General features: G+C 44.2%; 2 long non-coding RNA genes across 5 annotated transcripts; one reads left to right on the top strand and one right to left on the bottom strand.

Moving 5' to 3' along the window:
* LOC129645445 (uncharacterized) lies at positions 1 to 6,045 on the bottom strand. Of its 2 annotated transcripts, none has more exons than XR_008711328.1 (4): positions 5,909 to 6,045; positions 3,358 to 3,546; positions 1,688 to 1,855; positions 1 to 1,436 (listed from the first exon to the last, which is right to left on the bottom strand). It is a non-coding gene; the product is annotated as an uncharacterized LOC129645445 (long non-coding RNA). The 2 variants fall into 2 exon arrangements; XR_008711327.1 differs by lacking the exon at positions 5,909 to 6,045 and adding an exon at positions 4,697 to 5,051.
* LOC129645446 (uncharacterized) lies at positions 5,191 to 23,654 on the top strand. 3 transcript variants are annotated; one of them, XR_008711329.1, is made up of 4 exons: positions 5,191 to 5,671; positions 16,148 to 16,323; positions 22,632 to 22,724; positions 23,298 to 23,654. It is a non-coding gene; the product is annotated as an uncharacterized LOC129645446 (long non-coding RNA). The 3 variants fall into 3 exon arrangements; XR_008711331.1 differs by lacking the exon at positions 5,191 to 5,671 and adding an exon at positions 5,919 to 6,049; XR_008711330.1 differs by lacking the exon at positions 16,148 to 16,323.
* The last annotated feature ends 745 nt before the right edge of the window (positions 23,655 to 24,399 follow it).

The following is a 24,399-nucleotide window of genomic DNA, read 5'->3' as shown; positions in this document are numbered from 1 at the left end:
TTTTTGTTTTCATTTTTTTAAGAGGCTCGGAAAAGCCAAAAGAAAGATAATATTTTGTGACATGTGAAAATGACATGAAATTTAAATATCAGTGTCCGCAACCAAAGTTTACTTGGAGCACAGCCACGCAGGCTAGTTTATGTGTTGTCTACAGCTGTCTTCATGTTATAGCTCAGTCATTGCCACGGACCGCATGGCCATTAACCAGAAAGGTCTTCCTATTTGATTTTTTATAGGAAAAGTTTCCTGACCCCTGTTCTAAGCTAACTTTCTCAAAATGCACTCCACAAAACATTATTTCTGAAGATATTGTGTTAGAGTTTTTGAGTTCTATTGTTAACATATTTAAACACAATGAATTGTAAGAAGTTATAAGTTTCTCTACTTAATATTTTCTTTACTGTGGAGTGTGGCCAGAATACATCATGACCCTCTAAGACAGAGGATGTGGAGGTCTCCAAACCTGTTCCCTGTTGTTCAGTTGATAAATCGTCCCAACTCGTTGTGACCTCATGGACTGTAGCATGCCTGGCTCCTCTGTCCTCCTCTATCTCTGGGAGTTTGCTCAAATTCATGTCCATTGAGTGGATGATGCTATCCAACTATCTCATCCTCTGCTGCCCCCGTCTCCTTCTATCTTCAGCCTTTCCCAGCATCAGGGTCGTACATGTGTCTGTTTCCAGCAAATCTCATAATCCAGGCGGTTGTGCACAGCGCTCTTTGGGAAATACTAAACAGAGTTCTTACTCATAGGCTTTGTGTTATTTCTGAAACTGGCTGCCAAAAAACCAAAGCAGTATCACTGCTAGTGAGGTAAGACTTCTGCCCAGATCTGAAGCCCCTTCCTCTTAAGCATAGCATGATTGTTCTGAAGGTTCCCAGTTTGATCCCAGCTAAACAATACCTACCTTCCCCTATTAATACTTTTGCAATTTCTTTTCTCCCACCCTCTCTGGGTGCCAAGCACAGCACCTCATGGTACTTCCTGAAGGATCGTGTTGCCTCGTCGACCAGTTAATACCTCCCTATCACACTTAGAGTGTCCATATGTGTCCGGAAATAAAAACTTTGAGGGGAAGATCCCAATCCCCTATCTGTGGGGTTATCTTGACAATGAGCAGCTCTTGATTTATTCTGTAACCACACACTGATTCATCCATACGTGTGTGTGTATAAAGGGTCTCAGGAAGAGCCCAGGATGGCTCAGCTGGAGCTCCGACACCCTGGGACACATCTGGAGAACTGAAGATTATCTGCAGGGTTATCTGAGAGGCCTCCTGGGAGAGCATTAAGGGAGAAATAAGCCAGGCAGATGAATTTAACTGAGTTTTTTGTTTTTTAGGTTTTCATCATTCTGGGGAGGAACAGTTCTGAGGACCGTGCGATCTCTTGTCATGTAGATGGGTCCCCGGCTTCAACACCAGTCTGCTTGAGTCCTGTAAAGGGGTGGCAAACGGGAAAGAGTGTAAATAAAAAATGAAAGAGGTTTTTCTTGAAATATTTTAAAACCTCAAGGCCTGAGTGGCTCTGTTTCTAAACTGAAGGGGGCATTCTTCCTGCCACATTGCAAGGTGTCTGTCGGGTAAGAGCTCTCCGCCCTGAGGTTGCAGCTGCCCCCAAGAGAGCGAGACACGGTAGCACGGCCTCCTCGGGGCGCTGTTGGCAAAGGCACATCCCTGCGCCCCACCTGCACTTCGGAACAGCAACGGGTGGTGTGGAATCAACAACCACAAAGAGATCATTGCGTCTGGAGGAGCAGCGGCTGTGATGGTCACCAGCGGAAGTTCTGGCGTCTGGTGGGAGAGGAGGCTTCTGGTCCTCTCCTTGAGCAGCAGGGGAGGGGCGGCTGCATCTCCTAGAGTGCAAAGTGAGAGTCGTTCAGACATGTCGGACTCTGTGACCCCATGGTCTATACAGTCCAGGGAATTCTCCAGGCCAGAATACTGGAGTAGGTAGCCTTTCCCTTCTCCAACCCAGGGCTCAAACCCAGGTCTCCCACATTGCAAGCGGATCCTTTACCAGCTGAGCCACCAGGAAAGCCCAAGAATACTGGAGTGGGTAGTCTAGCCCTTCTCCAGGGGGATTTTCCCAACCCAGGGATCCAACTGGGGTCTCCTGCATTGCAGGTGGATCCTTTACCAACTGAGCTATCAGGGAAGCTCCTAGAGCACAAAGGAGACCATCTATTGTCCCTCCCAGGAGAGCAGATGCCAGGAATCCTTGGGGGTAATGGGCATGAGGCTGCCGTAGTGTGTCAGGCTGGTGACCAGTGAGTTTGCAACCTTAGATCTCACTCCTAGTCTCAGATAGAAGGCGGGTGGGGGAAATTTGGAGTTCTTCAGTCTACTCATGGAAGAACATATAAGCTCACACACTTACATGCATTCCTATCAAGATATGTACTATGAATGTAATTGCTCACTCATACCCAAGCTATGCTTGTATATTAAACCATATACTGTGAAAATGAGGTGGAAATAGGTGAGAGTTAGTGGGATGGGGGGTGTTAAGTGGGTGAGTCTTGAGGGTCCCATCATCCCTGCTTCAACCAGAGAGCTCTGCTTTTGTCTATTATATGCATTGTGGTGGTGATGATCATTTAGCAGTTTGGTTATGTCTGACTTTTGTGACCCCGTGGACTGTAGCCCACCAGGCTCCTCTGTCCATACGCATTGTGCTTCTACTTAAAGATTTCTTTTAAGAAAGGGTTCCATGGCAAAAAAAGAAAAAGAACTTTGGAAATCCCACTTGATATAATCAAATTATATATATATTCCTATTATTTTATAAATGAGGAAATGGGGACACAGAAGGTTTAAATGACTCAGCTGAGTTCATAAAGACAAAAGCATTGGTTTAAGGGCTCCAATCCAATATTTTTGTTTTGTTTTTCTATAACACCCTGCAGAGAAAGAAAGAATATACACAAAGACAATGAAGTCTGGATGTTTTTCAGAACTTGGTGTGTTTCTCAATTTAAGTGGTCAAAGGTTTGAGAACCGGCTTATTAGATCTTTTAATTTTTCTAACTATGATTTTATAGCTAGAAAAACATTAGCTATGGGGGTAGAAATGTAGATTAAATTAACACATTTATGTATCAAATGACCATGTTAATACAATTTTCAATTCAGCTCTAAAGTTGAATTAGAATCTACTTAGACATGCTATACTAATCAGAAATATATAGCAAAAATGAGATCATTGTGTTTTAGACAGGGCCTCGAGAACCATTAGCCCAATTTTCTAAGCACAGAAGGAGGCAAAAAATGTTGACAGGAAAGTTTGTGAAGAAGTTCATGAGTAAATGTTAATAGAATTATTCACTCTGGAGAAGAACGAACAAAAGAAGCTAACCGTTTTCGTGGAGCATAAAGGGTCTCTCAACTGAGATGCAGTCCCTTTCTCATTCACAGGAGGACAGAATAAGAGTGGACCTTTTGAGAGACCACAGGAGGTTCTAGGTGGTGGAGTCTGTAGAACACCGTTGAGGTTTCCCAGGCTGCGCTGAGCTATAAGGACCAGAGGCAGTGCCTGTGAAGTGACCTGTCCAGGGAGGAAACAGTAGCTGATGACTCAGGGTCTCTGCTATTATTTCAGAAAATATCAAGCATCACCGTATGGCAGAAGCTAAAGGTAATTCACCAACAAGGCATAGAGGTGAGAAGGAGAAGACTGGGGCACCACTTTCCACCTGTGCGCTAAGATGGCCACTGAGAATACCCTCCTGCTCTGCACGCTGTCCCAGCTGTGAGCGCTCTCTGTACCCCACCCTGCCTTCCTACTGTCAATCAGAGAGTCACAGAGGCCTGATGGTCCCGTGGTTGAAGTCTATGGATGAGCACTGGGAATAAGGCAAAACCCTTTCTGTAGAAACTTATGCATCTAATGTTCTTATCTCTTAATATGCTGTCATAAAGGTCTGAAACACAACAGAGTTTGAGAACACAAGTTAGGTAGATAACACAAATGGCTATCACACTTCCTTCCCCCATGTCACCTTTTCCCCCTTTCTTATCAGAGAAGGCATCTGAAGCTGGTGGAGTGGGATATATACAGTTGGGAAAAGGATGCAGGCACGACTCCCTGGAGGGGGTTGTGATAAGACATATACTCACACGAAAAGTGACAGAGATATGCTCATAGAAGTCACTAGCTTAAGTCTTAATACCACGAGAGCACCCACATCAGGAGAGCAGGACTGTCCACTCGTCCATCTCTCAAGTTCCCTTTTTTCGGACCCCAGGTGTAATGTTGCTATATTCTATCTGTAGCTAACTTTACAGCCCCAGGGCCCAGTGGTGTGGATATTTGTAATGGGAAAAAAAAAAGATTCAGCAATACAGTGATTATTCACTTCAGTTTTAAGGAACCCAGAAGATGTATTGGAATCCTATGGAATGAAAGCGTTATTTGTGACTGAGTGGAAGATTTTTGTTCAATTAACTCCAAGTCATCGGCTTAATTAGAAAGTGAAATCCAAGATTTCAGAAAGGCATATTTGCAAGTTGTTAATAATGAAAGCAAGCAAAAAAGCCAACTCCACAATAAAACTCCGACTCACTAGCCTGCCCAGTGCCTTAAGATCCTTGGATAACTGCTGTCCAGTGACCAGTTCACTTTCAGGAAGAAGGAAATGAGCTGCTGAGGCTGTCTCCCCAGGACAGACCTTGACTAATTCTCTTGTTGTTCCTACCTTTCTCAGTCTGGGTAAAGTCATCAGCTGGAAGACTCAGCTTCAGCCAGGGAGACACTGTCTTGCAAAGTCCAAGAATTTAGCAGGCGTGAGTATTAATAATTTGCAGTGTCTGGTGGTGACTCAGGTCTCAGCAGACTGGCTGTTTAATTTGCAGCCAAGCTCCGTTTCTCTGACTGCGGCCCTGATCCCCACACATTTCTTCCAGCACTCCTCATTTCACAGGAGTCTTTGAGGATATAGACATGCCTCTGTCTTCACGCTTCTAGAAGTATGAGACACCCAGGAGGCCATGCAGGGCCCTTTGAGCGTGAGTTGTTGAATCAGCCTGCTTTGACTGATTTTCTGTCACGAGTCTGCTGTTGAGAGCAGCTGTGTCCCAGTTATTACTCAAGCTGAGAAAACGTCAGCTTTTACCAATTGACTTGGGGAAGTCATGGGTCTTCCCAGGTGGCGCTAGTGGTAAAGAACCCACCTGCCAATGCAGGAGACATAGGAGATGCAGGTTCAATTCCTGGGTCAGGAAGATCCCCTGACATAGGAAATGGCAACCCACTCCAGTATTCTTGCCTGGAAAGTCCCATGGACAGAGCAGTCTGGTGGGCTACAATCCATGGGTTGCAAAGAGCCAGACACAATTGGAGCAATTCAGCACATTCCTCCATGTTGACCTATGGACAGGGCACAAGAGACGTGTATACTGCTCAATTGCTGGTTAATTACAGCAATTTTCTATGGATTTTTAAAGACTGGTATTTCAAGGACTGATCTGAGCAATTATTTCACTGGTCATCAGTATGAAATGGAAGAGATGAAAACAGCAACAAGATGGCATGTACATCATGACTATTGAATGAAACAATTATAGTTACAAACATTCTTTTAAGTAAGCTACTGAAATAAGGAAGAACGGTGGCAACTAAAATTTATTTAAAGGCTATTTGATCCAAGAAGATCCCACATGCCTCGGAGCAGGTAAGCCCATGTACCACAATTATTGAGCCTTATTTAAAGGCTATTTGAAACTTTTCTCCCTCCAAATGGCATTTCATCTCTAGCACTATGCAAACATCCTTTGAAACTTTCTCTCCCACTGACTGTGCCCCACCCGCAGTCCACATCTCTTCTCTCTTTTTCCAAACTCCTCAAACATCTCAGGTCCACATAACTGCACAGTCCCAGCGCCCTGCTCCACCCTACCCCTTTTCTTACCTCTTACTGGATTCTATTCCACCAGAAACGCTGACGTCTCCAATGGGCTTCACTCCAGCTGATCTTGGCTACTCTCAGTTCTGCCCTACCTCCCGATTCTGCAAACGAAGGACTAAAAGAGCAGCACAGCTGCTTGTACAGGTGGGAAGAGCCAGAGGCTCTGAATAATTCCTGCTTTTTTCCTATTAATTACACAGGAAAAGGCCTAAGACCTGGCCATAGCAAGGGAAACGATCAGCAAGTAATTCACTCATATTAACTGATAATTAGCTGGAGGAAATAGAGTGAGGTTAGAAAAGCAAGAGAGAGAAAGAAAGAAAAAAGAGAAGACATCAGTTCCTAGCAAAATTTTGCTTGAAGTCTCAAATTTAAAGTTCCAAATCTGATCATGGCAATCTAGACATGGCCTTATTTGTAATAAAATTTGTAAATAAAGGTGAGACACTGTGACAAAACTATGCCCAGAATACATCATGGGAAGAAATATATATTATTAACAAAATGATAATGGTGGCTGCTGGGGGAGGTAGACATGTAAGAAATGTAATTTTGAAAAAAAAGATGAACTGATAATACACATAGAATCAAGCTGTAATATCTCCCAAGCTACCCCAGCCTTCAATATCATCATTATTGAAACTCTCTCCATTGACATAAATACTCTTCACTGTCTTTCTTCTTCCTTTCCTTCCTCCTTTTTATCTTCTTCTCACTGTCTTAACCCACTCAGGCTGCTATCACAAACTACCATAGACTGTGACTTATAAATGACAGATAGTTATTTCTCACTGTTCTGAGGCCTGGAAAGCCCAAGATCATGACACCAGCAAGCTTGGTGTCTGATAAAAGCCCACTTCCCAGTTCATGGGCTCCCCTGGCGGCTCAGATGGTAAATAATCTGCTGGCATTGCAAGGGACCTGGGTTCGATCCCTGGGTTGGATTTGATCCCTGGGTCAGGAAGATCCCCTGGAGTAGGAAATGGCAATCCACTCCAGTATTCTTGCCTGGAGAATTCCATGGACAGAGGAGTCTGGTGGGCTACAGCCTATGGGATGGCAAAGAGTCAGACAAGACTGAGCAACTTTCACTCCCAGTTCGTAGACAGCTGTCTTTTCACTGTGTCCTCACATGGCGGAAGAGATGAGGTTGCTCCCTGGGGCTTCTTTTATAAGGGCACTAATCCCATTCCTTGGGGTTCCACACTCATAACCTAATCACTTTGCAAGGGTGTGTGTGTGTGTGCATTGGTGGCTCAATCATGTCCAACTCTTTGTGACTCTACGGACCATAGCCCACCAGCCTCCTCTGCCCATGGAATTCTCCAGGAAAGAATACTGGAATGCGTAGCCATTTCCTTCCCCAGGGGATCTTCCTGACCCAGGAATCAAACCCAGGTCTCCTGCATTGTAGGCAGGTTCTTCACCATCTGAGCCACCAGGGAAGCTCCCACCTCCTAATACCAACATGCTGGGGGTTAGGACTTCAACATATGAATTTGAGGGGGACACGCAAATGTTCAGTGTATAGCAGTCACCTTCAAGATTATTCAAGGATAAAGGATTGATGGATTTTTTCCCGTCCACAGGGGTCCTGCCACACTGGTTATATCCCGTTGTCATCTAGTCTAAGGACCACACCATATTCCAGTGGGCTGGACATCCATCCCAGTACCCATGCCTTACTGGCTGTTACCTGTTTTGAATATCACACGGGCCACATCTCACAATAGTATAGAGGGATCCGTATACAACAAAAGTGAGAGTCTGAGTCATTTTAGAATATTTTTGCACGTGGGTAGTTACTGATATCTGCATTTTCCAGATCAAGGAACTGAGGCTGGGATCTGAATGCTCCCAACTCAGCTTCTGTTCACATTGGTTCTCCTACAGTGCCAAGGAATGCCCATAACCAGCTGCCTCCGTCTTCACTGTGAATTTAGGGTGGCAACTGATGGAATGACCTAGTGAGACCTCAGAGAACAAACGAGGACTTTACTGTCTATGTGTGAAAACATAGGGTGTAGTCACAAACTGTGTTGGGGTCCAGAGTCACCAATGGCATCAGGACCCTTTGGGGCTGCCTGTCTGTCTGGTTCTGACTCATCCTAAAGCCCCTACTAATCGTGCTGGCTGCATGGGTGACCCAAAGCTTCTCTCGCAGGAGGACTTCCTAGAGAACAGCAAGGCCTCCTGCCATCATGTCTGCTGTCAGCCTGTAAGATGTTAAAACTGACTCAAGATAGTGTTGAAAAATGTTTTCCTTTCCGGTATGCTAATAAGAACAAGATCATATACAACCGATGTGTATTGCAGCAGGACTGTTCCGTGGCCGAGGCTTTTAATGAGCTGTTTTGTAATGAGGGCCGATCTGCAAACAGTATCTGGGTGCTAGTCAAAGTTTAAAGACCTCTGATTCCCCCCAACACACACCCTCATCCAAGCCATGGCTTTAATTCTTTTAAACAGTAACATTAATTGGCTGTTAAGTAAAACAGGAGAGAACACAATAGATTTATGATATTTTGAGAAGCGACACCAGTTCTCAGGCATTCAGAGAAACAGGCTTGGCTTTTATGAGCTAATTATGATTTAGTGGTTTCTCTCGCCCTGTTGAGTCTGTGGGCTGCCTCTAAAATGGATCTGGGATGAATGTCAAAATCAGGATTTACAGTCAAACCTTTTCAACATAGAAAGCGCAGGAGAAGTTTATTGTTTTATTTTTTTCTCCTAAGCAATATTTCCTTCTGCATTTCTATGCTGCTAGATTTTGTAGAATTTCCACCCCCACCCTAGCTTTGAAATGGTGTCTATAAATTACTTCTCCTGTTAAGGCTGCTGTATCATCAAAAAGTGATTGTTTTTGCAAGCAATCACGAGAGAGCATGTCAATTTAAATAATCTCTTTTTTTCCCTCTCACCCCTTTTCTCCCTCACCCTCTACAGGAGAACTGCTATCATCTTGGTTTTTCCACCCTTTCACAAATGAGCAGAAACTGACAAAGCTTGATGAACAAGAGGTCTTTCTTCTTTTTCCTACATCTTTTTTTTTTTTTTCTCCTCTCTCTTTGAAATGAGAACTGTGTTTAGCTGTTGCCTTCAGGGACAGAAGACCCTGGGGATCAGGCTCCAAAGGTTTCATCCTTTTCTCCCCTCGAACATGAGGAAATCAGGCAGTTTCTTTTCCACTGGGAGCCTCCCTTCTCTTAATTTATAAAATAAGGCAGTGATGATTTCTAAGATCTCTTCCAACTCTTGAAAGTGATAGTCGCTCAGTCCTGTTCTACTCTTTGCGACTCCGACCCCATTGACTATACAGTCCAAGGAATTCTCCAGGCCAAAATACTGGAGTGAGTAGACTTTCCCCTCTCCAGAGGATCTTCCCAGCTCAGGAATCGAACCCCGATCTCCCTCATTGCAGGCGGATTTTTTCACCAGCTGAGTCACTAGGGATGTTACCTATATATGGCCCAACAGTAATTTGGTGTGTGTTGTTGAAGGAGACATAGCAACCCCAAATACGCTGCTTTGGCATAAGAATTATTTTGAGCTAAATTCAGCTGAGGTCCTGAATCCCTTATCTGCCAAAAAACAGAGTCTCCTCCAAATAAATGAGCTGCTGCGTCCCCTGCCTGGGAGCCAGCGCTACCTCTTCCTCTAAGAGACCTCTGGCCAGCACCACACCCAGTCGGGCATTGTCACAAAACCATCATACCTCTCATCTATTCTCGTAAGGGCCCGTTTATTTCTCCTAAAAGTCATTTGTCTTCTCGTAAGTGCTCTTCTTCCTCCCTTATGAAAAAGTGGCAGTGAAAGTGAAGGTTGCTCAGTCGTGTCCGACTCTTGGCGACCCCATAGACGATACAGTCCAAGGAATTCTCCAGACCAGAATGCTGGAGTGGGTAGCCTATCCCTTCTCCAGGGGGTCCTCCTGACCCAGGGATTGAACCCAGCTCTCCCATATTGCAGGCAGATTCCTTACCAGCTGAGCCACAAGGCACAGTGACATGTAAGCCCCAAATTCCAACAACCTCCTTTGAATCACATTTTTTTTTCTGTGAACTCTCATGTATCTATATAAATCAAAATCTGTCTTTTCTCTTGCTAATCTGCCTTTTGTCAATTTAATTTGTAGGCTCCTGTGTACAGAACATACAGGGTAGTAGAAAGGGCTTTTTTCCCCTGACATTATTCTGTGTGTGTGTGTGTGTGTGTGTGTGTAGAAGTTATAGAAATGCCGATGGAAAGGATGGGGCTAGGAGTAGTATTTTTCTTTAAACAAAAATTTTATGAGGAAAGTGTCATAATATGGAATTCTCCAGGTACGAATACAGGAGTGGGTTGCCATTTCCTTCTCCAGGGGATCTTCCTGACCCAAGGGATCAAACCCAGGTATCCCTCATTGCAGGCATGATTCTTCACCATCTGAGTCACCAAGGAAGCTAGGAAATTTTGTGGTGAAAGTACCACTCACCAAGTTTCTTATCTCTACCAGGAACCTCTCTACAGTACCTTATCAGTACAGTTCTCCCTTCCCTAGTTAAGGGTGTAAGTATGGCATGCACTGGGTGTTTAGTTTTGATTTTTGGAGGTTTTTGTTGGGTGTGGGGAGAGTGAGGAAAAGAGAGAAGCAGCAGATGCCAATTCAAGGTCAGTAACTTCAGTTGGCCTCAGACCACAGTTATTTAATTGTAAAGTTTTGTGTTTTTGCTCTATTATATTTTGGTTCCTTTCTTATTGGACAATCCTTGGAGGTTTTTCCTGACAAGTTGGGAGGAGGAAGTTGCACCTCTGGTCTCTTCCCTGATGTCTCCATAGAAGAGACCGTTCAAGGACTTAGACCAGAGTCTAGAAATAGCCTCTGAACATTTGATTAGATTACATATTATATGCAATTTATTATCTATTATCTATTGCACCATCGACTGCGCAGCACACCCAAGATGCCATCACAGAGAATATACAGCTTTATAATATGGCATAGTTTATTGCAGCTACAATTTATTGAATATTAACTATGTGCCAGACATGCTATTAAGCCTTTTTCTTATGTTTTCTCATTTACTTTAGATGATGTAGTTTATATAAATGGTAATTTCAAATGACACTTGGTGTTAGTAATTTCTTCCAAGCATTTTTCCTGTCTCCAGATCTCCAGAATAAAGATGTTAAGATACCTGGGAAAGGATTCAACAGTAAGGATGTTCTTGCAAACAGATGAGCATAAAAAATAGGCATCATTAGAGTTCCTAACCCTAGCTCTTCCCACCCCCAGCACCCAACGAAACTAACCAAACACACACACACACACACACACACCCTTTAATTTCTAGTACAGAATAATTCAAGGGTCCCATTAGATTCTAAAACCTTCCCAGCTGGGATAATTGGCTTTAGAATCTTCCCTCATCCCCATGATTCTCTCTCACATGCCAATATCTCTAACACATAGATAATTTATGAAAACAGAGTAGACACTTTTTAATAATTAAGTGATAGCTAATAGGAGCTTTTAAAATAAGCCGTAAGAGCTTGGAAAAGGAAGGGAAACCAAGAAAGTTTGTCAACCACATATTTATTGGGAGTGACTCCAAAAGGCCCTTCACCTTGTACCCCACTATCCACGACTGGAAGCCCCCAAAAGTTTGGTGTGTTTGTTAACCAGGGTCTTCTTCCAGAGGTGTTTAAAGCCGCAGTCGTTTTGAGGCAGAACCAGATGGCTGCCCCAGTCTCCATCACCCGGCATCACCCACTCTATTCTCTCCAAATTACAGTGCAAACAATAACACAGGTAAAATTAGACACGGCACTAATTATGCGGCGCAAATGTGTAAAGGATATAGAATGACAAACGGCAGACGCCGGCCGTGTTGTGTCGTATCAAGTAATCTCCCTGGCTGCCGAGCCCAGGAACAAAGGGAGACTTGTGCCCTGTTTGTCTAACATGCTCCATATCACAAATTGGAAATCCTTCCTAATTAAGATATTGTTCAATGTCCTTTGTTAGCAGATTTTAACAATGTTAATTAGTAGGTTAGAGTGATCATTGTTCATCTAGCAAACAATTAGGGTGATTTGCACTGTAGCTTTTGAGAAACTTCTGAGCAAAACAGAGGAGTTTCCCTTTGGCAGGGAGGGGAGCTGGGGAGGGAAGGAGGAGACGGGATGGGGAGAAAGGGCAAGGCTACTCCTAACATTTTTGGGCCTCGGGCCAAGGCAAAGCGTGAGGAAATGTCAGCTGCGGGCATTGCAGCTGTTGGAAAGCAGTGTTGGCCTTGACCTTGTGGAATAACAATATTTGCAGATGCAAGGTCCATTCCCCCCATGGTTCTCATCTTGATAATTCAGGAGACTGTGATTACAGAAAGCAGAGTCCAGAGATCTCTTAATCATCTGGTTGAGTAAGGGTAAGGATGGAGTGTAGGACCTGCTATCTCAAAATGCAACATCTGGCACGTCAAATGTGTTAAGCTAAAGGAGTTTAAGAAAACGGAAGATGTAGGAAGGTCACGTTGACCTTTCCTTTGATTGCCCTCCCTGAAATAAGTCAAAAAGCCTTCCTGTGAGAGGTGCCCTCCCTGGATCAGGAGGAGAGGAGCATGCCTGGCTCCAAAGACAAAGGAATGCCAAGAAGAATCGGAGCACACAGGCCTGGCAACGTGTCCCCCGGTTTAGTCCCCTAACCTCACACCCTTGGCCCTAGGTATTCCTTCGTGACTGCCCTCTTCATCAAATCTGGGACAGACACACCCAAATCTCACTTTCTTCAGGTCATGTCCATTTCGTTTTGAAACTCCTGTGACTTTTACAGTTTACATTAAATACATTTGTATGTGTATCTCCTGTTAATCTTTGTCGATTTAATGTTCAGACCCAATCAGACACCCTAAGAGGCTCAAGGAAAACTTTTTCCTCCTCTGCAGTTAAGGATACAACATCCCCTGGAAGAGGAAATGGCACCCCACTCCAGTATTCTTGCCTGGAAAATCTCATGGACAGGGGAGCCTGGTGGGCTACAGTCCACGGGGTCACAAGAGTCGGATATGACTGAACACAGCACAGCACAGTTGAAGAAACAAAAACAGTGCTGTGCCCGCTGGATTTCAGACTTTTCTCAAATTAGAACTGGTTATTTTAGCATCAGATGTGTCTGTGCTCCTCCTTCAACACCCCCCATCTCCTGCCACCTTTGTGCCCCCAACACACAGGAGATAAAGCGGTTGGCACTTTTTTTTTTCTTTTCTTTTGAAGGGTAGAAGAAAATGCCACTCCAAGATATGATTGCAGGGGTTTAGGACATGACACCCCCAAATATGCCGCTTTAGCACATTGACAATTTTGAGAAACAGCAAATGTAGGTAGAGGCTTTCTCTCAACTCCCCTTATCTGTATAAAACAAACCCTCCAAAATGAACTCTATCATTTAAGTCCTCTGCCCACCTTCCCCGGGAGTTTGATCAGCCAGGAGAGACTGGTCCTTATTGCAGGAGGCAAGACTAGAAGTTGACACCATTGCGTGCTAAGTCACTTCAGTCATGTCCAGCACTTTCCCAGCCTATAGACCATAGCCCACCAGGCTCCTCTGTCCATGGGATTCTCCAGGCAAGAATACTGGAGTGCGTTGCCATGCCCTCCTCTAGGGGATCTTCCCAACCCAGGGATCAAACCCGCATCTCTTACGTCTCCTGCATTGGCAGGCAGGTCTTTTACCACTTGTGCCACCTGACACCACGTCCAGACAGATTGTGTCACAAACAGTCATTCCTCCTGTCTATTCTTCTATAGGCCCATTTGTCTCTCCTAAATACCACTGACTTTCCTCTAAGAGACCTGTATCTCCTCTGCCATTTGCCTATTAAGATGATATTTAAGCCTGAATTCTAAGCCACCTCTTTGAGTTACTCATTTCCCCCTGGTATCACCCATGTTGATAAACTTCTGTTTGTTTTTCTCTTGTTAATCTTTTATTACAGAAGTCTCAGCTAAGAGCTCAGAAGAGCAGAGGGAAAATTATTTTTTCTTTCCTTCCCACCGTGCCCAATCCCCAACCTGCTACTGGAGGTGACCGGACTAAAAGGCAGGAAGGAGGGGAGGGAGGGAGAAAAGCCTCTGTGTTCAGCTGCTTTGAAATTGCAAATATAAGAGCAAAATATATTTGGAGAGTAGGCAAGAACTGGTTGTTTAAAAACTACCAGAGCACTTGGGTTTCTTTGAGACTCTTGTTCTCTCTTGGCAAAGGTGCTGGTGGAGGGCAGGCATCCCAGAGAGAGGAAGTATTGACTGAAAATTGAACACAGATTCTGAGTTCTATTTTTAGCTCCATCCATGATTTCTCAATACAAACTCAGGACAAGTCGCTGAACTAAGAGTCACACCTACCTGGAGATGGTTTCAGGTAGCTCAGTGCAGTGATTTTCTAACTATGCATGCCCAACTCCAGAGGAAAAACATCTCACAGCTATCAAGGAGCAGCTAGTGCCAGGCACTGTGCTGGATACTTTACATAAATTTAATGACAGCTAGCACTTAGCTTCAATCACAAACAGCCCGAGGCCCATTTAAGTGGCTCTTGAGCCTCTTTTATCCTTGGGGGACCCCATCTGCTGGGGGGATAAAAAGCCCTTTTATGTTCTACAACCTCACAGGACCACCCACCCCAACAGTTTGTGCTTTGTCACAAAAACCCTCCATCTAATTAACAGGGCACAATTTTGATGAAACACTGGTGAAATAAATTATTCATACATGTCAGAAATCAAATATAGATCGGATCATCTTGTAAACTGTTCTGAGGTCTGTAATTTGCTTTAAAGTGCTTTAGCATAGATAATGGAATATCATGTATGTGTTCGCTTAATTCACAACCAAATTGTAGGAGTTACGCTAAAAGGAATTTACCTCTTAGGGGCGGGCAGTCAGAGTTTTCATTGGGAAGTCCAGTTTCTACAAAGGCACTTCTGTTATCTTGAGCAATATCGGACAGTTTTTGAAAGAGCATGGTCAGGGTCAGAAATGAGTCTTCATTGGTGAATTTGTGACTTACTAATTAGCATACTGGCTGTTATAAATGGGCTCTCATTGGTGAAGTTTGATCTGAGAGTCACGTAACAGTAATACATAGAGATGAATTCCATTTTTTGTTTCTTTGCGTTGTGTGCTGGGTATAAATACAAATTCATGTGTGCCCTTGTTCTCTTGGCCTGCCATGTCTGTTCTCCCCTAGTACATCTGTGCCTGGCACAGAGCAGGCACTCCACACACATCCTTTGACCAATGATGAAAACTGCTCTGTTACAACTGGGGGAAATTCATCTAAGCATGCCACACCCCTCCACCTCATTCAAGACCCAATGGAAAACTTGGCAAGTGCGTATCTTAATCTTCAGATCTCCACATGGGGCTTCCCTGAGTTGATATGTGTGGCAGTGTGACCCCTTCAAAAACATCAGTAACCCATGTTGACATTAAAAAAATTTCACAAGGTGACAGTTGCAAGTTAGGTTTCGTCTGGGGCAAGGTGAGGACTGTATCCTGGGAGGCAGCACCTCAGAGAGCTCTGAGAAACCGCTCCGAAGAGGCAGGGGTCAAGATCAGTAAATGTGTGATTTTGGTGAAAGGGGCATACATACAGTCAAGCACTTATTTTTCCATAAGTCTTCTACTAGTCTTGTGAAGCTTTTGTTAGTCATGACAAACAGTCATCACCATGAAGGATTTTAGTACTTTGCTAGATATGAGGAGATACAAGAATTGGGCTCATAAAATCAGCTCCTGAAAATATCTAACTATCTGAAGACCTGCCCTGATAGTCCCCGTCCCCCCGCCCCAACCCCAGCCCAGAGTGCCTTATTTCTGCTCTCCACTCTGAACTCCTTTCAGCAGGTGGCGAAGGTCAGCAGCTGCAGCAACACATGATTTAACCCTTGTAGAGGTGGATGGCAAGTGCCCATGGCAAGTGGCAATTTGCAGTTGACAACCATTCCCTTCCACTTAGAACCCTTGGTCCTCTTAAAGCCGGTCAACTTTTACAGTCGTATTTATCCAGGAAAGGAGACCATAAACTCACCCACAGATAGGCCCTGCATACGCAGGAGTGAGGAGTGGAGAGAATATTCAGGCTATGAAATTCTGATGGCTCATTACCATGACAAAGGTTGTAACAACTTGGACAGGAAGCTGAACAAAAGGCATCCACCATTCTATTTGCAATTCTAGGATTGTATTTGTAATCTCTCTTTGCAGGAGAAAGCGACTGCCAGTAAAAGGCTGAGACACAATAGGAAGAGAGGCCCCGTGATGCGGAGAGAGACCAAAGGGCTCAGTGCCCGTGCTCACACACACACACACACACGCGCGTGCGCTCTGTGTGTGCGCCTCTCTGTGTGTACACAGTGGACAAGAGGAAATTATTGTCATGGGTAAGAGTTTAACATTATTGACCTGTAAGATGGCTTTTAAAATATATATATATATGTGCAACATGGCCAGAATGCCAATTGGAAGTGGAAAAGCATTTAGGGCGGGTGAATAGACTGGATGAATAGACTTGGAGCGGAGCGAGCCTCTTCAATTTGTTTGTTACGGAGCGTCGGGGAGTCAGCTAACATCGTAACCTGCTAAGGAAGGCGCCGTGAACGTGATTAATAATGCAGACGGAGGAAGGCTCAAGAGTTATTATGTTGTATAGGGTTTGGTGTCAGGGAGGTGGTAATTGTTCCAAAAGTCACTGACGATTTTGGTTAACAAGTGATACAAATAGAACGGGTCGCTCTGCTGTTCTTTGGAGCCAGCCCTCGCCCCGCAGCAGCTCGACTCCGCAAATTCTGATTCATTACCATTTGCTCCCCTTTTGTTACCTACCCAGCCAGTGATTGTACTTGGGAAGTGTGCGGTGGCGGGGACCATTCAAGAAAGGCTCATTGTCCCCAGAGCTCAAGGAGCAACGCCATTGCTTTTGTTCCACTGGAAAAGAATGAAACCCACGTTCAATTCTATTGTCCCACTGCAAACCTGGCTTTTAATTGGCATGTTGGCGGTTCGGATTGTAAAAGGTGTGTGATGACAGTTCAGAAGTCGGCATCGTGGGGGCAGAAGTGACTTCACCTCTAGGTTAATGCTGCCTTGAATGAAATTCGTGTGTGTGCCGACTCACAGGAATTGTGTGTGGTTGCCGTCAGCGGAGGGCTGACGGCGTTGAGATCACAGGACCACAGTCCAGATGCTATGCTAACCGGGCACTCAGGAGCACCGATCTCTTTTCCCCCTCCACCCCTCTGACCCCCTGATGGACGTTAATAAAGTTGGTGCCTAAGCACACTTCTCATCCAGCTTCCCTTGCTTCCCATCTTGTTAGGGACCCATGAATAAAAATTTCAATCTGTCAATCCCATTTATGCTTAGAAAGGGAACAACACCTAAGGATGAGACAATTAACACCGAGCAATTCAACGCAACAAACATGTATCGAGCCTCAGTCTATGACTGATCGAAAGTGCTGAGTCATTAACAGCATCCCTTTTGTGACTTTCGAGACAAAGTCAGGGTGATTCTTGCTGTTAGCCGCGTGGGTGTGTGTTTACAGCAGCCAGTGCAAACTGGCCAGTGGAAGCTGGGATGTTTGGTGTTGATGATGTCTAGCTGTTAAGAAATGCATTCGTGTCAACTCCTGTGAGTGCTTGCCTGTTATCCTGAACTTACCTCAAGTCTGGCTGCAGAGTTTCTAGGATCTGAAATGACGGAATGCTATAATAATGATGACTGTGGAAAATCTGTCTCTACTAAAAAGTATTGAATGTCTGGATTCCAAAAACTGGATACCTAGTTATTCTCTATGTATTTCTTCATCCAGCCTGCCAGTGTTCAAACATTAAGCCACATCATCAACTCTGTTTATATACATAAAGTGAAAGTCACTCAGTTGTGTCTGACTCTGTGTGACCCTATGGACTGTACAGTCCATGGGATTCTCCAGGCCAGAATACTGGAGTGGGTAGCCATTCCCTTCTCCAGGGAATCTTCCCAAACCAGGGATCAAACCCAGGTCTCCTGCATTGCAGGTGGGTTCTTAACCGTCTGAACCACCAGAGAAGATCAAGAATACTGGAGTGGGTAACCTGTCCCTTCTCCAGCAGATCTTCCAGACCCAGGAATTGAACTGGGATTCTTTACCAGCTGAGCTACCAGAGAAGCCCTTATATACATGTAATGGAGGGAAAAAAATATTTTTCTCCTTCCCTCCTAGATTCTCCAGCTGGGGACTTCTAAATTAGATTAACAAAAGAAAGATTAGTGAGAAAAAAAATACAAATATAACTTTTACATGACTCAGGCGCCTTCAGAGGGAGAGGAAGACCTGAAGAAGTGATTAGACCAGAGTGTTTTGTATGAGGTTTGATGAAGAGTGGATAGTTGGGGGAAAACATAAAGGAAGGAGTATGAGATATGAGGAGTAAACTGAGGGAAACGTAGCAGAGGCTTTTCACGTGGGCTCCTCTAGGGCCCCTCCATCTTTGGAGATAAGGATGTTCTTTTCCTCCAGGTATATAGAGAGGCCACCTGCCACGGGAGGGTCTAAGACCTGCATCAGAAAATAAGGAGGAGATTAGAAAATCCTTTCAGCTTTGCCGTTTCTATGACCTTCAGCTTAAAATAATCAATATGCCAAGTTGCCACATTTTGGGGTAGTGTGTTCTGAACCCCAACAACATACATATATTCTTTAAAAAAGCATCTGCTTCTTAAATCTATTTACTCTTAGGTAATGCTATATCCATTTTATTGTAGACTGGTTCATCAGCAAAGAGAAATATACTTAATTTTTTTAGAGTCCATAAAGAGAATTTTCTTTAATGTCAAAGGGGTTAGGATTAAGCTGTCTCTTAATTACTCTTATTATCTCAGGATTAACAACATTTTTCTTCCAAAGTTAATTTTGGAAATAGAGGATTTAGAGGTCTTTAGTAACATATGGAACTAATATAAGCTGATAAACATATGCTATTAAAATAATAGCCCTGGTCTCAACTGGTGTATTTTTCTGAAATGCAGTTTATCAATAGGCACGAATGGCCCTTTAAACAGCACACACCTATTGACCTAGTAATTTCCTTCCTAGGAATTTATCAGGGAAATGTTTGGACAAAGGGACAGAGATGTATGACTGAAGACAATCAGTGTAGACTTGTTTATAATTGGGGCGCCTTAGGAAACTCTTTTAATGTCCATCAATAGAGGATTGGTTGGATAAACAATGGTATATTCATGCAACAGAATATGTTATACTAATTAAGAATGCTGTTATGGAGAAATATGTATATATTATGTTGGAATAATTCACACAGTATGTGATCGAGTGCAAATAGCAAGTTAACAAAATATCTACAGTATGCTTCTACTGTTATAAGAAAATCATCGGAAACTTAATACTCCTATATAACCAGTGAGTCAAAGAAGAAATAAAAAAATCTTGAAACAAATGAAAGTGAAAATATAACATGCCAGAATGTGTAGAGTATAGCAAAAGCAGTTCTAAGAAGGAAGTTTACAGTGATTAACACTTATATTAAGAAAAATGAGAGATCTCAAATAAACAACCTAACTTGATATCTCAAGGGACTAGAGAAAGAAGAACAAGCTAAACCCTAAGTTATCAGAAGGAAGGGGAAAATAAAGATCATAGCAGAAATAAATGAAATCAGGAAAGAAAACAACAGAAAAGATCAATGAGACTAATAATTTATTTTTTGAAAAGATAAACCATATGGACAGAATTAGCTAGACTTATCAAGAAAAAAGAGAGAGGACTCAAACAAAATTATAAATCAAAGAGGAAACATTATAACTGACACCACAAAAATAGAAAGAGTGCAGATTTAGGGGAGTCAGTGCAAACGCGGAAGTAGAAACCCAGCACCAGAGGCTCACAGGTAACTTCGTGCCAGGATACAGGTCCAGTGGCTTTAATTAGCACTTGCCATTTCCTTTCTGCCTTCGTGTAGCAGGCTGATCCGGTCACATTGTCTTCACCTCATCACTGCATCACTGTATCGCCTGGGCTGGCCCCGGAATCAACCCATCCAGGTTACTCTCTATATAAACCACAAGTAAAGCAACCAAGGGGGGAAGAAATCAACTGGGAAATAACAGACGTTTCTACAATTCAGACTCAATTTTTGTTAATAAGCCAGGCAGAGGAATCATAAAAGTTGGGGAGAAAATTGAAGCAGATGCTATGAATACTGTTTTTGTGTGTGTTCTTAAGTAAGGTAATTTAAGAGATGGCAATCGGCAAAGGAGAAATATACATTTTCCATGGATTCTCCAATAAGCAAAAGCAAACATGAGATCAACACCAGTATGTGTTTGTTCCTCTGCTTTCCTGCCTGGTGTCTTCCCAATCCACTGTTTGCAAAAAGCCCTTGGGAGATACTTTATTTAATAAAACATCCAAATCTGACATTGACATATTTTTTTTTGGAAAGGCAGTTTCCTTTATGCTTCTCCTAGCTATGACCCCAGGATTCTCTTGGCCTTTGACTTTCCTTTCATTTCTCCATTTTCACTGTGTTTCTTCAATTTCTTTTCCTCCCACTCAAGTGTTATAAGATCCTGTGTCTAATCATGCCCAGCTTTTCTAAAATAAAAATGAGGACACAGTCTGGAAAGTGTAAATGAAGCCACAGAACTTGAGTGGTGGCTTCTTCAGGAAGTAGAGGGCCTGATGGAGTTAGAGTGCAAGAGATTTATCTGGGTCACAGCTCAAAAGATAAAGGGGAGGAGGGGGGACAGGAGCAAGTAGGGAGAGCCTTCAGATAGATTACAGGTCTGATGTGTGTGAAAGAAGAGTCAGGACTCTCCAGAGAAACAGAACCAAAAGAAGAGCTGTATATGTATATCTCCTTGGGCTTCCCAGGTGGCTCAGTGGTAAAGTATCTGCCTGCCAATGCAGGAGGTGTGGGGTCCATCCTTGGGTTGGTAAGATCCCCCAAAGTTGGAAATGGCAACTCGCTCCAGTATTCTTGCCTGGGAAAATCCCATGGACAGAGGAGCCTGGCAGGCTGCAGTCCATGGGGTTGCAAAAGAATTGGACATGACTTAGCTACTAAACAATAACAACAATAATATATTTCCTATACATACATATATATATATATATATAGAGAGAGAGAGAGAGAGAGAGAAAGAGATTTATTTTTAAGGCATTGACTCATGTGATTTGGGGTGCGGCAGGCTGACAAGTCTGAAATCTGTAGATCTGTAGGACAGGCTGGCAAGCGGGAAACTCTAGGAGGAGTTGATTCTGCAGCCTTGAGGCAGAATTCCTTCTTTTCCAGAAAACCTTAGTTTTATTAATTTACTTTTTCTGAAGGTGCTCAACCAATTGGATGAGGCCCGAACCATGTTGCAGAAAGCCATCTCTTTCACTTAAAATCAGCTCATTAGAGATTGTTAGCCACATGTTGGAGAAAGCAATGGCAACCCACTCCAGTACTCTTGCCTGGAAAATCCCATGGATGGAGGAGCCTAGTAGGCTGTAGTCCATGGGGTCACGAAGGGTCGGACACCACTGAGCCACTTCACTTTCACTTTTATGCATTGAAGAAGGAAATGGCAACCCACTCCAGTGTTCTTGCCTGGAGAATCCCAGGGACAGAGGAGCCTTGTGGGCTGCCGTCTATGGGGTCCCACAGAGTCGGACATGACTGAAGTGACTTAGCAGCAGCAGCCACATGTACCAAGTACCTTCACGGCACCACTGAGATTAGTGTGCTAACATAACTGGGTCTATAGTCCGGCCAAGCTGACATATAAAATAAACCACCATAAAGGGGAAGGAAGGGAGATTGGGTAGGAAGAGTCTCCATGTAAAGGCAGCTCTGAGAAGGCCTTAGCCCCCGCCCAGTGGGGCGCTCTGGGGCAGGGTTCATGTTGGGCAAAAACCCCAGACCCTCACCCCTGGTTGGGAGCTGCTAGGAAGAGGCTCAGGACCAACACTGTGGCAGGTGCAACATTTCTGCAGCTGGGGGTGTCTCCTGACTGCATCCTTGACCAGGGAAGCGAAAGGTATCTGGAGCACACAGTCCTTGTACATCAACATCTTCCATTCTTTTCTTGTACCTTATTCTGACACCCAATTTTCCCCTTTCGTGCCATCCACGAAACAGCATTGACAGTCATGACCTTCTCGCCTTCCTCCCTTAATTCTATTCCCATGTTTCTTCTGGTTCCTCCCTCCTTTTCCATGCTCTTCATTTTTCATCAGTTCTTCCCCAGCTTCCCTTTGTCATTTACAAGATCTGTTGTGCCACCTCCCTTTCCTGAACCTTCAAGAGCAGCGGGTTTACGGGAGCCCTGAACCCGCTGGTGTGTGATGTGGGAGGCTTCTCGGGACCCCTCCCTTGCTGTGGGGAAGACGGGCGGGCTGGCACCAACCCAAATGCATGCTTAAATAATGGGCACGCCAGTGCCAGAAAATTAAAACCCAGCATGGAAGTGCTGAATTCACAATTTTATTGTCACTGATTGCCTGGTGGCTCTGCATATTGAGAAAATCTTCACAGCTTCTTCCATTTTCCGTGGCTTGGTTAATGTGTGGATAATGTTAGTGGTAAACTTTTTATTCCCCCTTTCAACCTATTTATCCCCTCCTCCCCACCAAACCAGGCAGAACAGAGAAAAATTAACTCTCGGTCGTGACTAATGCACTCTCTATTTCATCTCATTTCAGGATCCATCTTTAATACAATGGTGATATGTCATAACTGAAAGGTCATACAGATGGTCTGCCCACTTCGCAGAGGGAGAAGGTGACTTGTTAGAGGTGAGGCGGGGAAGTCGTGGGAAGGGCAGAGCCCAGGCGAGTTCCTCAGCTCAGGGTGTGCTCACTGACTCCCTCTGGGGTCAGTGGAGAGAGAGGCAAGACAGGGCTGTCCTGCACTATTCACAGATAAGGAAGCTGAGTCTCGGCCCTTCGCAGGGAGGAAAGGGCAGATCCAGGTCTCCTGAGCCATTTAGTACTCTTTTTGACACATGATGCTTGCTTTTGCTAAGAACCAGGGTAGTCTGCTTCCTTGATTAGAATTAGAGGTGGAGCCTGACAACTCACGCTCAGAAATATAGTGCGCATGGAATCTTTCTATCATGGAATAATGATAGATACGAAATAACACCCATCGTGTGTCGAGTGCTTCACTCTTTTCAGAATCACCTCTTATTCATTATCGCAGTGGGTCAGCACAATTGCTCCAGGCGGTAGCAAGTTCATGTTTCAATAGCCCCATTTTTATGGCTCAGAAAGTAAATGACTGGCCCAAATCACATATTAAGTGAGGAAACCAGGACTTGAAGCCTGGATCTTCTGACATCGCTACTCTTTATACTCCTGATCTGTCAGCTCGCTTGTAGGTGCTGAGGCTTCTGATGGAACAGTCACCCACGCAAGCCTGCAGTGACATTATCGCCAGCTTCATACGTAGCCCCTTCCGTCCACCCTCGGTGCCACTTGCCATTCCTACTTCAGTCGGCACGACAGCTTCCCATAGTTTGCGAGCCTCCACCCTTGCCGCCCTCCAGTCCGCGCTCCTCGCTGTCATCTGCTGCAGTCGGGCGACCTTTCTAAAGCAACTGTCCACGAATTCTCAAATATGCGTTTATTTCCAAATGACAGGCACGTACTCTGGCTACCACATTAAAGTGAATGTGTCAACCAGGTAGAGAAAGAGAAAAATTTTAAGTGTGCAATCTTAAACAATATGATTAAAGAATCTAAAATGTTCTTATTATTCCTCTTTGAGAAATCACTCGAAAGTGCAAGTCTGATACTTCCCTTGCTAAAAATTGACATGGACCCAAGACGAAATCACAACTGAATATGGCTTCTGAGGAGCTTCCCAGGTGGCTCAGTGGTACAGAACCCACCTGCCAATACAGGAGATACAGGTTCAATCTTTGGGTTGGAAAGATACCCTGGAGGAGGGCGTGGAAACACACTCCAGGATTCTTGCCTGGAGAATCCCATGCAGAGAGGAGCCTGGAGGGCTAGAGTCCATGGGGTCGCAGAGTCGGACATGACTTCACAACTGAGCACACATACACAAGCCAGCATCCAGTCAATCCCACAGTCTTCAAGGGGAGTAATACTTTTGACAGCCTTGCTCTTTTAAACCACCCAGTGGGGAAACTTTGCCTTGTCTGAGGATAAAAGTGCAGACACTCCATATCCCACAGCTTTACTATTTACTCTCAGGCAACAGAAAAATCACACTGTCCTTCTACATCTCAGCCATGTCTCAGCTAATTCAATAACAGAGTGTGTGCAGCCTGCTATACCAAACAACTTCAGTATTCACAGGGAGATTGCGGGAGAGGATAAAGTTTTCCTCAACCCTCTTAGGATCCCTGTCTGAGTCTGAAGGTGAAACTAACGAAGACAGAGCAACAGGAGAAAGGCACACACATTTATTTACATGACCCAGAGCCTGCGTGAGGAAATGAAG

The sequence above is a fragment of the Bubalus kerabau genome, chromosome 3 (assembly GCF_029407905.1).
Source record: "Bubalus kerabau isolate K-KA32 ecotype Philippines breed swamp buffalo chromosome 3, PCC_UOA_SB_1v2, whole genome shotgun sequence".
Lineage (NCBI taxonomy): Eukaryota > Metazoa > Chordata > Mammalia > Artiodactyla > Bovidae > Bubalus > Bubalus kerabau.
Note: the sequence above shows the minus strand (reverse complement) of the source record. Positions and strands in the feature narration are given on the sequence as shown.